General features: G+C 41.4%; 26 non-coding genes across 26 annotated transcripts; all 26 read right to left on the bottom strand.

Annotated features, from left to right (window-relative positions):
• Positions 1 to 605: 605 nt before the first annotated feature.
• On the bottom strand, positions 606 to 679 carry trnan-guu (transfer RNA asparagine (anticodon GUU)). The gene has a single exon. It is a non-coding gene; the product is annotated as a tRNA-Asn (tRNA).
• A 291-nt stretch (positions 680 to 970) lies between these two features.
• On the bottom strand, positions 971 to 1,044 carry trnan-guu (transfer RNA asparagine (anticodon GUU)). The gene has a single exon. It is a non-coding gene; the product is annotated as a tRNA-Asn (tRNA).
• A 282-nt stretch (positions 1,045 to 1,326) lies between these two features.
• Positions 1,327 to 1,400, bottom strand: trnan-guu (transfer RNA asparagine (anticodon GUU)). The gene has a single exon. It is a non-coding gene; the product is annotated as a tRNA-Asn (tRNA).
• A 1,361-nt stretch (positions 1,401 to 2,761) lies between these two features.
• trnan-guu (transfer RNA asparagine (anticodon GUU)) lies at positions 2,762 to 2,835 on the bottom strand. The gene has a single exon. It is a non-coding gene; the product is annotated as a tRNA-Asn (tRNA).
• A 282-nt stretch (positions 2,836 to 3,117) lies between these two features.
• Positions 3,118 to 3,191, bottom strand: trnan-guu (transfer RNA asparagine (anticodon GUU)). The gene has a single exon. It is a non-coding gene; the product is annotated as a tRNA-Asn (tRNA).
• A 282-nt stretch (positions 3,192 to 3,473) lies between these two features.
• On the bottom strand, positions 3,474 to 3,547 carry trnan-guu (transfer RNA asparagine (anticodon GUU)). Its single transcript has one exon. It is a non-coding gene; the product is annotated as a tRNA-Asn (tRNA).
• Positions 3,548 to 4,552: 1,005 nt separating this feature from the next.
• On the bottom strand, positions 4,553 to 4,626 carry trnan-guu (transfer RNA asparagine (anticodon GUU)). The gene has a single exon. It is a non-coding gene; the product is annotated as a tRNA-Asn (tRNA).
• A 282-nt stretch (positions 4,627 to 4,908) lies between these two features.
• On the bottom strand, positions 4,909 to 4,982 carry trnan-guu (transfer RNA asparagine (anticodon GUU)). The gene has a single exon. It is a non-coding gene; the product is annotated as a tRNA-Asn (tRNA).
• Positions 4,983 to 5,264: 282 nt separating this feature from the next.
• Positions 5,265 to 5,338, bottom strand: trnan-guu (transfer RNA asparagine (anticodon GUU)). The gene has a single exon. It is a non-coding gene; the product is annotated as a tRNA-Asn (tRNA).
• Positions 5,339 to 6,343: 1,005 nt separating this feature from the next.
• On the bottom strand, positions 6,344 to 6,417 carry trnan-guu (transfer RNA asparagine (anticodon GUU)). Its single transcript has one exon. It is a non-coding gene; the product is annotated as a tRNA-Asn (tRNA).
• A 282-nt stretch (positions 6,418 to 6,699) lies between these two features.
• On the bottom strand, positions 6,700 to 6,773 carry trnan-guu (transfer RNA asparagine (anticodon GUU)). The gene has a single exon. It is a non-coding gene; the product is annotated as a tRNA-Asn (tRNA).
• A 282-nt stretch (positions 6,774 to 7,055) lies between these two features.
• trnan-guu (transfer RNA asparagine (anticodon GUU)) lies at positions 7,056 to 7,129 on the bottom strand. Its single transcript has one exon. It is a non-coding gene; the product is annotated as a tRNA-Asn (tRNA).
• A 649-nt stretch (positions 7,130 to 7,778) lies between these two features.
• trnan-guu (transfer RNA asparagine (anticodon GUU)) lies at positions 7,779 to 7,852 on the bottom strand. Its single transcript has one exon. It is a non-coding gene; the product is annotated as a tRNA-Asn (tRNA).
• Positions 7,853 to 8,135: 283 nt separating this feature from the next.
• Positions 8,136 to 8,209, bottom strand: trnan-guu (transfer RNA asparagine (anticodon GUU)). The gene has a single exon. It is a non-coding gene; the product is annotated as a tRNA-Asn (tRNA).
• A 282-nt stretch (positions 8,210 to 8,491) lies between these two features.
• On the bottom strand, positions 8,492 to 8,565 carry trnan-guu (transfer RNA asparagine (anticodon GUU)). Its single transcript has one exon. It is a non-coding gene; the product is annotated as a tRNA-Asn (tRNA).
• A 282-nt stretch (positions 8,566 to 8,847) lies between these two features.
• On the bottom strand, positions 8,848 to 8,921 carry trnan-guu (transfer RNA asparagine (anticodon GUU)). Its single transcript has one exon. It is a non-coding gene; the product is annotated as a tRNA-Asn (tRNA).
• A 282-nt stretch (positions 8,922 to 9,203) lies between these two features.
• trnan-guu (transfer RNA asparagine (anticodon GUU)) lies at positions 9,204 to 9,277 on the bottom strand. The gene has a single exon. It is a non-coding gene; the product is annotated as a tRNA-Asn (tRNA).
• Positions 9,278 to 9,561: 284 nt separating this feature from the next.
• Positions 9,562 to 9,635, bottom strand: trnan-guu (transfer RNA asparagine (anticodon GUU)). Its single transcript has one exon. It is a non-coding gene; the product is annotated as a tRNA-Asn (tRNA).
• Positions 9,636 to 10,282: 647 nt separating this feature from the next.
• On the bottom strand, positions 10,283 to 10,356 carry trnan-guu (transfer RNA asparagine (anticodon GUU)). Its single transcript has one exon. It is a non-coding gene; the product is annotated as a tRNA-Asn (tRNA).
• Positions 10,357 to 10,638: 282 nt separating this feature from the next.
• trnan-guu (transfer RNA asparagine (anticodon GUU)) lies at positions 10,639 to 10,712 on the bottom strand. The gene has a single exon. It is a non-coding gene; the product is annotated as a tRNA-Asn (tRNA).
• Positions 10,713 to 10,994: 282 nt separating this feature from the next.
• Positions 10,995 to 11,068, bottom strand: trnan-guu (transfer RNA asparagine (anticodon GUU)). The gene has a single exon. It is a non-coding gene; the product is annotated as a tRNA-Asn (tRNA).
• Positions 11,069 to 11,350: 282 nt separating this feature from the next.
• On the bottom strand, positions 11,351 to 11,424 carry trnan-guu (transfer RNA asparagine (anticodon GUU)). Its single transcript has one exon. It is a non-coding gene; the product is annotated as a tRNA-Asn (tRNA).
• Positions 11,425 to 11,706: 282 nt separating this feature from the next.
• trnan-guu (transfer RNA asparagine (anticodon GUU)) lies at positions 11,707 to 11,780 on the bottom strand. Its single transcript has one exon. It is a non-coding gene; the product is annotated as a tRNA-Asn (tRNA).
• Positions 11,781 to 12,071: 291 nt separating this feature from the next.
• On the bottom strand, positions 12,072 to 12,145 carry trnan-guu (transfer RNA asparagine (anticodon GUU)). The gene has a single exon. It is a non-coding gene; the product is annotated as a tRNA-Asn (tRNA).
• Positions 12,146 to 12,785: 640 nt separating this feature from the next.
• On the bottom strand, positions 12,786 to 12,859 carry trnan-guu (transfer RNA asparagine (anticodon GUU)). Its single transcript has one exon. It is a non-coding gene; the product is annotated as a tRNA-Asn (tRNA).
• A 282-nt stretch (positions 12,860 to 13,141) lies between these two features.
• trnan-guu (transfer RNA asparagine (anticodon GUU)) lies at positions 13,142 to 13,215 on the bottom strand. Its single transcript has one exon. It is a non-coding gene; the product is annotated as a tRNA-Asn (tRNA).
• Between the last annotated feature and the right edge of the window lie 540 nt (positions 13,216 to 13,755).

Below are 13,755 nucleotides of genomic sequence, written 5' to 3'. Positions count from 1 at the left end.
TGTTTAATCCCCGCCCACATGTAGTACCAATGTCTGTATAAAGGCAATATGGAAGGCATTCCAACCATGGCATAATAAAGGAAAAGACCTTTCAATACATGCTATGTAATTTTAAAGTCAATGTTTCAGCCAATAATGCAAAGCGCTGATAATTTGATACAGAAGCTATTAGCAAATGTCAATTTTACTCATTGTGCAGCTAAAGGGTTTGTTATTTTTAGTAGGAATCATTAGAATTGGATGTCCACGTCCCTGGGTGGGCTTGAACCACCAAGCTTTCGGTTAACAGCCGAACGCGCTAACCAATTGCGCCACAGAGACTGCATGCTCAGCTTTAGGAGGGGGGTGTGGCTTCGATGTTTAATCCCCACCCACACGTAGTACCATTTTGTCAAGAAAGGAAGTGCTGTAGGAATATGAACCACGGCATAATAAAGGAAAAGTCCTTTCAATACATGCTATGTAATTTTAACATCAACATGTCAACCAAAAATAAGAAGCGCTGATAATTTGACACTGAAGACATTCAGCAAACTTCAATTTCGCTCATGCTGCAGCTAAACAGTTTGTTATTTTTAGTAGGAATCATTAGAATTGGATGTCCACGTCCCTGGGTGGGCTTGAACCACCAACCTTTCGGTTAACAGCCGAATGCGCTAACCAATTGCGCCACAGAGACTGGATGCTCAGTTTTAGGAGGGGGTGTGGCCTGGATATTTAATCCCCGCCCACATGTAGTACCATTTTGTCAAGAAAGGAAGTGCTGTAGGAATTTGAACAATGGCATAATAAAGGAAAAGACCTTTCAATACATGCTATGTAATTTTAACATCAACATGTCAACCAAAAATAAAAAGCACTGATAATTTGTCACTGAAGACATTTAGCAAACTTCAATTTCGCTCATGCTGCCATAGTGTAGCTAAACAGTTTGTTATTTTTAGTAGGAATCATTAGAATTGGATGTCCACGTCCCTGGGTGGGCTTGAACCACCAACCTTTCGGTTAACAGCCGAACGCGCTAACCAATTGCGCCACAGAGACTGCACGTTCAGTTTTAAGAGGGGGTGTGGCCTGGATGTTTAATCCCCGCCCACATGCAGTACCAATGTCTGTATAAAGGCAATATGGAAGGCATTCCAACCATGGCATAATAAAGGAAAAGACCTTTCAATACATGCTATGTAATTTTAACGTCAATGTTTCAGCCAATAATGCAAAGTGCTGATAATTTGATACAGAAGCTATTAGCAAATGTCAATTTTACTCATTGTGCAGCTAAAGGGTTTGTTATTTTTAGCAGGAATCATTAGAATTGGATGCCCACGTCCCTGGGTGGGCTTGAACCACCAACCTTTCGGTTAACAGCCGAACGCGCTAACCAATTGCGCCACAGAGACCGGATGCTCAGTTTTGGGAGGGGGTGTGGCCTGGATATTTAATCCCCGCCCACATGTAGTACCAATGTCTGTATAAAGGCAATATGGAAGGCATTCCAACCATGGCATAATAAAGGAAAAGACCTTTCAATACATGCTATGTAATTTTAAAGTCAATGTTTCAGCCAATAATGCAAAGCGCTGATAATTTGATACAGAAGCTATTAGCAAATGTCAATTTTACTCATTGTGCAGCTAAAGGGTTTGTTATTTTTAGTAGGAATCATTAGAACTGGATGTCCACGTCCCTGGGTGGGCTTGAACAAACAACCTTTCGGTTAACAGCCGAACGCGCTAACCAATTGCGCCACAGAGACTGCATGCTGAGCGTTAGGAGGGGGGTGTGGCTTCGATCTTTAATCCCCACCCACACGTAGTACCATTTTGTCAAGAAAGGAAGTGCTGTAGGAATTTGAACAATGGCATAATAAAGGAAAAGTCCTTTCAATACATGCTATGTAATTTTAACATCAACATGTCAACCAAAAATAAGAAGCCCTGATAATTTGACACTGAAGACATTCAGCAAACTTCAATTTCGCTCATGCTGCAGCTAAAGAGTTTGTTATTTTTAGTAGGAATCATTAGAATTGGATGTCCACGTCCCTGGGTGGGCTTGAACTACCAACCTTTCGGTTAACAGCCGAACGCGCTAACCAATTGCGCCACAGAGACTGCATGCTCAGTTTTAAGAGGGGGTGTGGCCTGGATGTTTAATCCCCGCCCACATGTAGTACCATTTTGTCAAGAAAGGAAGTGCTGTAGGAATTTGAACAATGGCATAATAAAGGAAAAGACCTTTCAATACATGCTATGTAATTTTAACATCAACATGTCAACCAAAAATAAAAAGCACTGATAATTTGTCACTGAAGACATTTAGCAAACTTCAATTTCGCTCATGCTGCCATAGTGTAGCTAAACAGTTTGTTATTTTTAGTAGGAATCATTAGAATTGGACGTCCGCGTCCCTGGGTGGGCTTGAAGCACCAACCTTTCGGTTAACAGCCGAACGCGCTAACCAATTGCGCCACAGAGACTGCATGCTCAGTTTTAAGAGGGGGTGTGGCCTGGATGTTTAATCCCCGCCCACATGTAGTACCATTTTGTCAAGAAAGGAAGTGCTGTAGGAATTTGAACAATGGCATAATAAAGGAAAAGACCTTTCAATACATGCTATGTAATTTTAACATCAACATGTCAACCAAAAATAAGAAGCACTGATAATTTGACACTGAAGACATTCAGCAAACTTCAATTTCACTCATGCTGCAGCTAAACAGTTTGTTATTTTAGTAGGAATCATTAGAATTGGATGTCCCCGTCCCTGGGTGGGCTTGAACCACCAACCTTTCGGTTAACAGCCGAACGCGCTAACCAATTGCGCCACAGAGACTCGATGCTAAGTTTTAGGAGGGGGTGTGGCCTGGATATTTAATCCCCGCCCACATGTAGTACCATTTTGTTTATAAAGGAAATATGGAAGGCATTCCAACCATGGCATAATAAAGGAAAATAATTTTCAATACATGCTATGTAATTTTAAAGTCAATGTTTCAGCCAATAATGCAAAGTGCTGATAATTTGATACAGAAGCTATTAGCAAATGTCAATTTTACTCATTGTGCAGCTAAAGGGTTTGTTATTTTTAGCAGGAATCATTAGAATTGGATGCCCACGTCCCTGGGTGGGCTTGAACCACCAACCTTTCGGTTAACAGCCGAACGCGCTAACCAATTGCGCCACAGAGACCGGATGCTCAGTTTTAGGAGGGGGTGTGGCCTGGATATTTAATCCCCGCCCACATGTAGTACCAATGTCTGTAAAAAGGCAATATGGAAGGCATTCCAACCATGGCATAATAAAGGAAAAGACCTTTCAATACATGCTATGTAATTTTAAAGTCAATGTTTCAGCCAATAATGCAAAGCGCTGATAATTTGATACAGAAGCTATTAGCAAATGTCAATTTTACTCATTGTGCAGCTAAAGGGTTTGTTATTTTTAGTAGGAATCATTAGAATTGGATGTCCACGTCCCTGGGTGGGCTTGAACCACCAACCTTTCGGTTAACAGCCGAACGCGCTAACCAATTGCGCCACAGAGACTGCATGCTCAGCTTTAGGAGGGGGGTGTGGCTTCGATCTTTAATCCCCACCCACACGTAGTACCATTTTGTCAAGAAAGGAAGTGCTGTAGGAATTTGAACAATGGCATAATAAAGGAAAAGTCCTTTCAATACATGCTATGTAATTTTAACATCAACATGTCAACCAAAAATAAGAAGCCCTGATAATTTGACACTGAAGACATTCAGCAAACTTCAATTTCGCTCATGCTGCAGCTAAAGAGTTTGTTATTTTTAGTAGGAATCATTAGAATTGGATGTCCACGTCCCTGGGTGGGCTTGAACTACCAACCTTTCGGTTAACAGCCGAACGCGCTAACCAATTGCGCCACAGAGACTGCATGCTCAGTTTTAAGAGGGGGTGTGGCCTGGATGTTTAATCCCCGCCCACATGTAGTACCATTTTGTCAAGAAAGGAAGTGCTGTAGGAATTTGAACAATGGCATAATAAAGGAAAAGACCTTTCAATACATGCTATGTAATTTTAACATCAACATGTCAACCAAAAATAAAAAGCACTGATAATTTGTCACTGAAGACATTTAGCAAACTTCAATTTCGCTCATGCTGCCATAGTGTAGCTAAACAGTTTGTTATTTTTAGTAGGAATCATTAGAATTGGACGTCCGCGTCCCTGGGTGGGCTTGAAGCACCAACCTTTCGGTTAACAGCCGAACGCGCTAACCAATTGCGCCACAGAGACTGCATGCTCAGTTTTAAGAGGGGGTGTGGCCTGGATGTTTAATCCCCGCCCACATGTAGTACCATTTTGTCAAGAAAGGAAGTGCTGTAGGAATTTGAACAATGGCATAATAAAGGAAAAGACCTTTCAATACATGCTATGTAATTTTAACATCAACATGTCAACCAAAAATAAGAAGCACTGATAATTTGACACTGAAGACATTCAGCAAACTTCAATTTCACTCATGCTGCAGCTAAACAGTTTGTTATTTTAGTAGGAATCATTAGAATTGGATGTCCCCGTCCCTGGGTGGGCTTGAACCACCAACCTTTCGGTTAACAGCCGAACGCGCTAACCAATTGCGCCACAGAGACTCGATGCTAAGTTTTAGGAGGGGGTGTGGCCTGGATATTTAATCCCCGCCCACATGTAGTACCATTTTGTTTATAAAGGAAATATGGAAGGCATTCCAACCATGGCATAATAAAGGAAAATAATTTTCAATACATGCTATGTAATTTTAAAGTCAATGTTTCAGCCAATAATGCAAAGTGCTGATAATTTGATACAGAAGCTATTAGCAAATGTCAATTTTACTCATTGTGCAGCTAAAGGGTTTGTTATTTTTAGCAGGAATCATTAGAATTGGATGCCCACGTCCCTGGGTGGGCTTGAACCACCAACCTTTCGGTTAACAGCCGAACGCGCTAACCAATTGCGCCACAGAGACCGGATGCTCAGTTTTAGGAGGGGGTGTGGCCTGGATATTTAATCCCCGCCCACATGTAGTACCAATGTCTGTAAAAAGGCAATATGGAAGGCATTCCAACCATGGCATAATAAAGGAAAAGACCTTTCAATACATGCTATGTAATTTTAAAGTCAATGTTTCAGCCAATAATGCAAAGCGCTGATAATTTGATACAGAAGCTATTAGCAAATGTCAATTTTACTCATTGTGCAGCTAAAGGGTTTGTTATTTTTAGTAGGAATCATTAGAATTGGATGTCCACGTCCCTGGGTGGGCTTGAACCACCAACCTTTCGGTTAACAGCCGAACGCGCTAACCAATTGCGCCACAGAGACTGCATGCTCAGCTTTAGGAGGGGGGTGTGGCTTCGATCTTTAATCCCCACCCACACGTAGTACCATTTTGTCAAGAAAGGAAGTGCTGTAGGAATTTGAACAATGGCATAATAAAGGAAAAGTCCTTTCAATACATGCTATGTAATTTTAACATCAACATGTCAACCAAAAATAAGAAGCCCTGATAATTTGACACTGAAGACATTCAGCAAACTTCAATTTCGCTCATGCTGCAGCTAAAGAGTTTGTTATTTTTAGTAGGAATCATTAGAATTGGATGTCCACGTCCCTGGGTGGGCTTGAACTACCAACCTTTCGGTTAACAGCCGAACGCGCTAACCAATTGCGCCACAGAGACTGCATGCTCAGTTTTAAGAGGGGGTGTGGCCTGGATGTTTAATCCCCGCCCACATGTAGTACCATTTTGTCAAGAAAGGAAGTGCTGTAGGAATTTGAACAATGGCATAATAAAGGAAAAGACCTTTCAATACATGCTATGTAATTTTAACATCAACATGTCAACCAAAAATAAAAAGCACTGATAATTTGTCACTGAAGACATTTAGCAAACTTCAATTTCGCTCATGCTGCCATAGTGTAGCTAAACAGTTTGTTATTTTTAGTAGGAATCATTAGAATTGGACGTCCGCGTCCCTGGGTGGGCTTGAAGCACCAACCTTTCGGTTAACAGCCGAACGCGCTAAGCAATTGCGCCACAGAGACTGCATGCTCAGTTTTAAGAGGGGGTGTGGCCTGGATGTTTAATCCCCGCCCACATGTAGTACCATTTTGTCAAGAAAGGAAGTGCTGTAGGAATTTGAACAATGGCATAATAAAGGAAAAGACCTTTCAATACATGCTATGTAATTTTAACATCAACATGTCAACCAAAAATAAGAAGCACTGATAATTTGACACTGAAGACATTCAGCAAACTTCAATTTCACTCATGCTGCAGCTAAACAGTTTGTTATTTTAGTAGGAATCATTAGAATTGGATGTCCCCGTCCCTGGGTGGGCTTGAACCACCAACCTTTCGGTTAACAGCCGAACGCGCTAACCAATTGCGCCACAGAGACTCGATGCTAAGTTTTAGGAGGGGGTGTGGCCTGGATATTTAATCCCCGCCCACATGTAGTACCATTTTGTTTATAAAGGAAATATGGAAGGCATTCCAACCATGGCATAATAAAGGAAAATAATTTTCAATACATGCTATGTAATTTTAAAGTCAATGTTTCAGCCAATAATGCAAAGTGCTGATAATTTGATACAGAAGCTATTAGCAAATGTCAATTTTACTCATTGTGCAGCTAAAGGGTTTGTTATTTTTAGCAGGAATCATTAGAATTGGATGCCCACGTCCCTGGGTGGGCTTGAACCACCAACCTTTCGGTTAACAGCCGAACGCGCTAACCAATTGCGCCACAGAGACCGGATGCTCAGTTTTAGGAGGGGGTGTGGCCTGGATATTTAATCCCCGCCCACATGTAGTACCAATGTCTGTATAAAGGCAATATGGAAGGCATTCCAACCATGGCATAATAAAGGAAAAGACCTTTCAATACATGCTATGTAATTTTAAAGTCAATGTTTCAGCCAATAATGCAAAGCGCTGATAATTTGATACAGAAGCTATTAGCAAATGTCAATTTTACTCATTGTGCAGCTAAAGGGTTTGTTATTTTTAGTAGGAATCATTAGAATTGGATGTCCACGTCCCTGGGTGGGCTTGAACCACCAACCTTTCGGTTAACAGCCGAAAGCGCTAACCAATTGCGCCACAGAGACTGCATGCTCAGCTTTAGGAGGGGGGTGTGGCTTCGATCTTTAATCCCCACCCACACGTAGTACCATTTTGTCAAGAAAGGAAGTGCTGTAGGAATTTGAACAATGGCATAATAAAGGAAAAGTCCTTTCAATACATGCTATGTAATTTTAACATCAACATGTCAACCAAAAATAAGAAGCCCTGATAATTTGACACTGAAGACATTCAGCAAACTTCAATTTCGCTCATGCTGCAGCTAAACAGTTTGTTATTTTTAGTAGGAATCATTAGAATTGGATATCCACGTCCCTGGGTGGGCTTGAACTACCAACCTTTCGGTTAACAGCCGAACGCGCTAACCAATTGCGCCACAGAGACTGCATGCTCAGTTTTAAGAGGGGGTGTGGCCTGGATGTTTAATCCCCGCCCACATGTAGTACCATTTTGTCAAGAAAGGAAGTGCTGTAGGAATTTGAACAATGGCATAATAAAGGAAAAGACCTTTCAATACATGCTATGTAATTTTAACATCAACATGTCAACCAAAAATAAAAAGCACTGATAATTTGTCACTGAAGACATTTAGCAAACTTCAATTTCGCTCATGCTGCCATAGTGTAGCTAAACAGTTTGTTATTTTTAGTAGGAATCATTAGAATTGGATGTCCACGTCCCTGGGTGGGCTTGAACCACCAACCTTTCGGTTAACAGCCGAACGCGCTAACCAATTGCGCCACAGAGACTGCATGCTCAGTTTTAAGACGGGGTGTGGCCTGGATGTTTAATCCCCGCCCACATGTAGTACCATTTTGTCAAGAAAGGAAGTGCTGTAGGAATTTGAACAATGGCATAATAAAGGAAAAGACCTTTCAATACATGCTATGTAATTTTAACATCAACATGTCAACCAAAAATAAGAACCGCTGATAATTTGACACTGAAGACATTCAGCAAACTTCAATTTCGCTCATGCTGCAGCTAAACAGTTTGTTATTTTTAGTAGGAATCATTAGAATTGGATGTCCACGTCCCTGGGTGGGCTTGAACCACCAACCTTTCGGTTAACAGCCGAACGCGCTAACCAATTGCGCCACAGAGACTGCATGCTCAGTTTTAAGAGGGGGTGTGGCCTGGATGTTTAATCCCCGCCCACATGTAGTACCAATGTCTGTATAAAGGCAATATGGAAGGCATTCCAACCATGGCATAATAAAGGAAAAGACCTTTCAATACATGCTATGTAATTTTAAAGTCAATGTTTCAGCCAATAATGCAAAGCGCTGATAATTTGATACAGAAGCTATTAGCAAATGTCAATTTTACTCATTGTGCAGCTAAAGGGTTTGTTATTTTTAGTAGGAATCATTAGAATTGGATGTCCACGTCCCTGGGTGGGCTTGAACCACCAACCTTTCGGTTAACAGCCGAACGCGCTAACCAATTGCGCCACAGAGACTCGATGCTCAGTTTTAGGAGGGGGTGTGGCCTGGATATTTAATCCCCGCCCACATGTAGTACCATTTTGTTTATAAAGGAAATATGGAAGGCATTCCAACCATGGCATAATAAAGGAAAATAATTTTCAATACATGCTATGTAATTTTAACGTCAATGTTTCAGCCAATAATGCAAAGTGCTGATAATTTGATACAGAAGCTATTAGCAAATGTCAATTTTACTCATTGTGCAGCTAAAGGGTTTGTTATTTTTAGCAGGAATCATTAGAATTGGATGCCCACGTCCCTGGGTGGGCTTGAACCACCAACCTTTCGGTTAACAGCCGAACGCGCTAACCAATTGCGCCACAGAGACCGGATGCTCAGTTTTAGGAGGGGGTGTGGCCTGGATATTTAATCCCCGACCACATGTAGTACCAATGTCTGTATAAAGGCAATATGGAAGGCATTCCAACCATGGCATAATAAAGGAAAAGACCTTTCAATACATGCTATGTAATTTTAAAGTCAATGTTTCAGCCAATAATGCAAAGCGCTGATAATTTGATACAGAAGCTATTAGCAAATGTCAATTTTACTCATTGTGCAGCTAAAGGGTTTGTTATTTTTAGTAGGAATCATTAGAATTGGATGTCCACGTCCCTGGGTGGGCTTGAACCACCAACCTTTCAGTTAACAGCCGAACGCGCTAACCAATTGCGCCACAGAGACTGCATGTTCAGCTTTAGGAGGGGGGTGTGGCTTCGATCTTTAATCCCCACCCACACGTAGTACCATTTTGTCAAGAAAGGAAGTGCTGTAGGAATTTGAACAATGGCATAATAAAGGAAAAGTCCTTTCAATACATGCTATGTAATTTTAACATCAACATGTCAACCAAAAATAAGAAGCCCTGATAATTTGACACTGAAGACATTCAGCAAACTTCAATTTCGCTCATGCTGCAGCTAAACAGTTTGTTATTTTTAGTAGGAATCATTAGAATTGGATGTCCACGTCCCTGGGTGGGCTTGAACCACCAACCTTTCGGTTAACAGCCGAACGCGCTAACCAATTGCGCCACAGAGACTGCATTCTCAGTTTTAAGAGGGGGTGTGGCCTGGATGTTTAATCCCCGCCCACATGTAGTACCATTTTGTCAAGAAAGGAAGTGCTGTAGGAATTTGAACAATGGCATAATAAAGGGAAAGACCTTTCAATACATGCTATGTAATTTTAACATCAACATGTCAACCAAAAATAAAAAGCACTGATAATTTGTCACTGAAGACATTTAGCAAACTTCAATTTCGCTCATGCTGCCATAGTGTAGCTAAACAGTTTGTTATTTTTAGTAGGAATCATTAGAATTGGATGTCCACGTCCCTGGGTGGGCTTGAAGCACCAACCTTTCGGTTAACAGCCGAACGCGCTAACCAATTGCGCCACAGAGACTGCATGCTCAGTTTTAAGAGGGGGTGTGGCCTGGATGTTTAATCCCCGCCCACATGCAGTACCAATGTCTGTATAAAGGCAATATGGAAGGCATTCCAACCATGGCATAATAAAGGAAAAGACCTTTCAATACATGCTATGTAATTTTAACGTCAATGTTTCAGCCAATAATGCAAAGTGCTGATAATTTGATACAGAAGCTATTAGCAAATGTCAATTTTACTCATTGTGCAGCTAAAGGGTTTGTTATTTTTAGTAGGAATCATTAGAATTGGATGTCCACGTCCCTGGGTGGGCTTGAACCACCAACCTTTCGGTTAACAGCCGAACGCGCTAACCAATTGCGCCACAGAGACTCGATGCTCAGTTTTAGGAGGGGGTGTGGCCTGGATATTTAATCCCCGCCCACATGTAGTACCATTTTGTTTATAAAGGAAATATGGAAGGCATTCCAACCATGGCATAATAAAGGAAAATAATTTTCAATACATGCTATGTAATTTTAACGTCAATGTTTCAGCCAATAATGCAAAGTGCTGATAATTTGATACAGAAGCTATTAGCAAATGTCAATTTTACTCATTGTGCAGCTAAAGGGTTTGTTATTTTTAGCAGGAATCATTAGAATTGGATGCCCACGTCCCTGGGTGGGCTTGAACCACCAACCTTTCGGTTAACAGTCGAACGCGCTAACCAATTGCGCCACAGAGACTGCATGCTCAGTTTTAAGAGGGGGTGTGGCCTGGATGTTTAATCCCCGCCCACATGTAGTACCAATGTCTGTATAAAGGCAATATGGAAGGCATTCCAACCATGGCATAATAAAGGAAAAGACCTTTCAATACATGCTATGTAATTTTAAAGTCAATGTTTCAGCCAATAATGCAAAGCGCTGATAATTTGATACAGAAGCTATTAGCAAATGTCAATTTTACTCATTGTGCAGCTAAAGGGTTTGTTATTTTTAGTAGGAATCATTAGAATTGGATGTCCACGTCCCTGGGTGGGCTTGAACCACCAACCTTTCGGTTAACAGCCGAACGCGCTAACCAATTGCGCCACAGAGACTGCATGCTCGGTTTTAAGAGGGGGTGTGGCCTGGATGTTTAATCCCCGCCCACATGTAGTACCATTTTGTTTATAAAGGAAATATGGAAGGCATTCCAACCATGGCATAATAAAGGAAAAGACCTTTCAATACATGCTATGTAATTTTAACGTCAATGTTTCAGCCAATAATGCAAAGTGCTGATAATTTGATACAGAAGCTATTAGCAAATGTCAATTTTACTCATTGTGCAGCTAAAGGGTTTGTTATTTTTAGCAGGAATCATTAGAATTGGATGCCCACGTCCCTGGGTGGGCTTGAACCACCAACCTTTCGGTTAACAGCCGAACGCGCTAACCAATTGCGCCACAGAGACCGGATGCTCAGTTTTAGGAGGGGGTGTGGCCTGGATGTTTAATCCCCGTCCACATGTAGTACCAATGTCTGTATAAAGGCAATATGGAAGGCATTCCAACCATGGCATAATAAAGGAAAAGACCTTTCAATACATGCTATGTAATTTTAAAGTCAATGTTTCAGCCAATAATGCAAAGCGCTGATAATTTGATACAGAAGCTATTAGCAAATGTCAATTTTACTCATTGTGCAGCTAAAGGGTTTGTTATTTTTAGTAGGAATCATTAGAATTGGATGTCCACGTCCCTGGGTGGGCTTGAACCACCAACCTTTCGGTTAACAGCCGAACGCGCTAACCAATTGCGCCACAGAGACTGCATGCTCAGTTTTAAGAGGGGGTGTGGCCTGGATGTTTAATCCCCGCCCACATGTAGTACCATTTTGTCAAGAAAGGAAGTGCTGTAGGAATTTGAACACTGGCATAATAAAGGAAAAGACCTTTCAATACATGCTATGTAATTTTAACATCAACATGTCAACCAAAAATAAAAAGCACTGATAATTTGACACTGAAGACATTTAGCAAACTTCAATTTCGCTCATGCTGCCATAGTGTAGCTAAACAGTTTGTTATTTTTAGTAGGAATCATTAGAATTGGATGTCCACGTCCCTGGGTGGGCTTGAACCACCAACCTTTCGGTTAACAGCCGAACGCGCTAACCAATTGCGCCACAGAGACTGCATGCTCAGTTTTAAGAGGGGGTGTGGCCTGGATGTTTAATCCCCGCCCACATGTAGTACCAATGTCTGTATAAAGGCAATATGGAAGGCATTCCAACCATGGCATAATAAAGGAAAAGACCTTTCAATACATGCTATGTAATTTTAAAGTCAATGTTTCAGCAAATAATGCAAAGCGCTGATAATTTGATACAGAAGCTATTAGCAAATGTCAATTTTACTCATTGTGCAGCTAAAGGGTTTGTTATTTTTAGTAGGAATCATTAGAATTGGATGTCCACGTCCCTGGGTGGGCTTGAACCACCAACCTTTCGGTTAACAGCCGAACGCTCTAACCAATTGCGCCACAGAGACTGCATGCTCAGCTTTAGGAGGGGGGTGTGGCTTCGATCTTTAATCACCACCCACACGTAGTACCATTTTGTCAAGAAAGGAAGTGCTGTAGGAATTTGAACCACGGCATAATAAAGGAAAAGACCTTTCAATACATGCTATGTAATTTCAACATCAACATGTCAACCAAAAATAAGAAGCGCTGATAATTTGACACTGAAGACATTCAGCAAACTTCAATTTCGCTCATGCTGCAGCTAAACATTTTGTTATTTTTAGTAGGAATCATTAGAATTGGATGTCCACGTCCCTGGGTGGGCTTGAACCACCAACCTTTCGGTTAACAGCCAAACGCGCTAACCAATTGCGCCACAGAGACTGGATGCTCAGTTTTAGGAGGGGGTGTGGCCTGGATCTTTAATCCCCGCCCACATGTAGTACCAATGTCTGTATAAAGGCAATATGGAAGGCATTCCAACCATGGCATAATAAAGGAAAAGACCTTTCAATACATGCTATGTAATTTTAAAGTAAATGTTTCAGCCAATAATGCAAAGCGCTGATAATTTGATACAGAAGCTATTAGCAAATGTCAATTTTACTCATTGTGCAGCTAAAGGGTTTGTTATTTTTAGTAGGAATCATTAGAATTGGATGTCCACGTCCCTGGGTGGGCTTGAACCACCAACCTTTCGGTTAACAGCCGAACGCGCTAACCAATTGCGCCACAGAGACTGCATGCTCAGCTTTAGGAGGGGGGTGTGGCTTCGATCTTTAATCCCCACCCACACGTAGTACCATTTTGTCAAGAAAGGAAGTGCTGTAGGAATTTGAACAATGGCATAATAAAGGAAAAGTCCTTTCAATACATGCTATGTAATTTTAACATCAACATGTCAACCAAAAATAAGAAGCCCTGATAATTTGACACTGAAGACATTCAGCAAACTTCAATTTCGCTCATGCTGCAGCTAAACAGTTTGTTATTTTTAGTAGGAATCATTAGAATTGGATGTCCACGTCCCTGGGTGGGCTTGAACCACCAACCTTTCGGTTAACAGCCGAACGCGCTAACAAATTGCGCCACAGAGACTGCATGCTCAGTTTTAAGAGGGGGTGTGGCCTGGATGTTTAATCCCCGCCCACATGTAGTACCAATGTCTGTATAAAGGCAATATGGAAGGCATTCCAACCATGGCATAATAAAGGAAAAGACCTTTCAATACATGCTATGTAATTTTAAAGTCAATGTTTCAGCCAATAATGCAAAACGCT

The sequence above is a fragment of the Scomber scombrus genome, chromosome 23, assembly GCF_963691925.1.
Source record: "Scomber scombrus chromosome 23, fScoSco1.1, whole genome shotgun sequence".
In the NCBI taxonomy this organism is placed as follows: domain Eukaryota; kingdom Metazoa; phylum Chordata; class Actinopteri; order Scombriformes; family Scombridae; genus Scomber; species Scomber scombrus.
The sequence above is the reverse complement of the archived record's forward strand: the minus strand, read 5'-3'. Positions and strand labels throughout refer to the sequence as shown.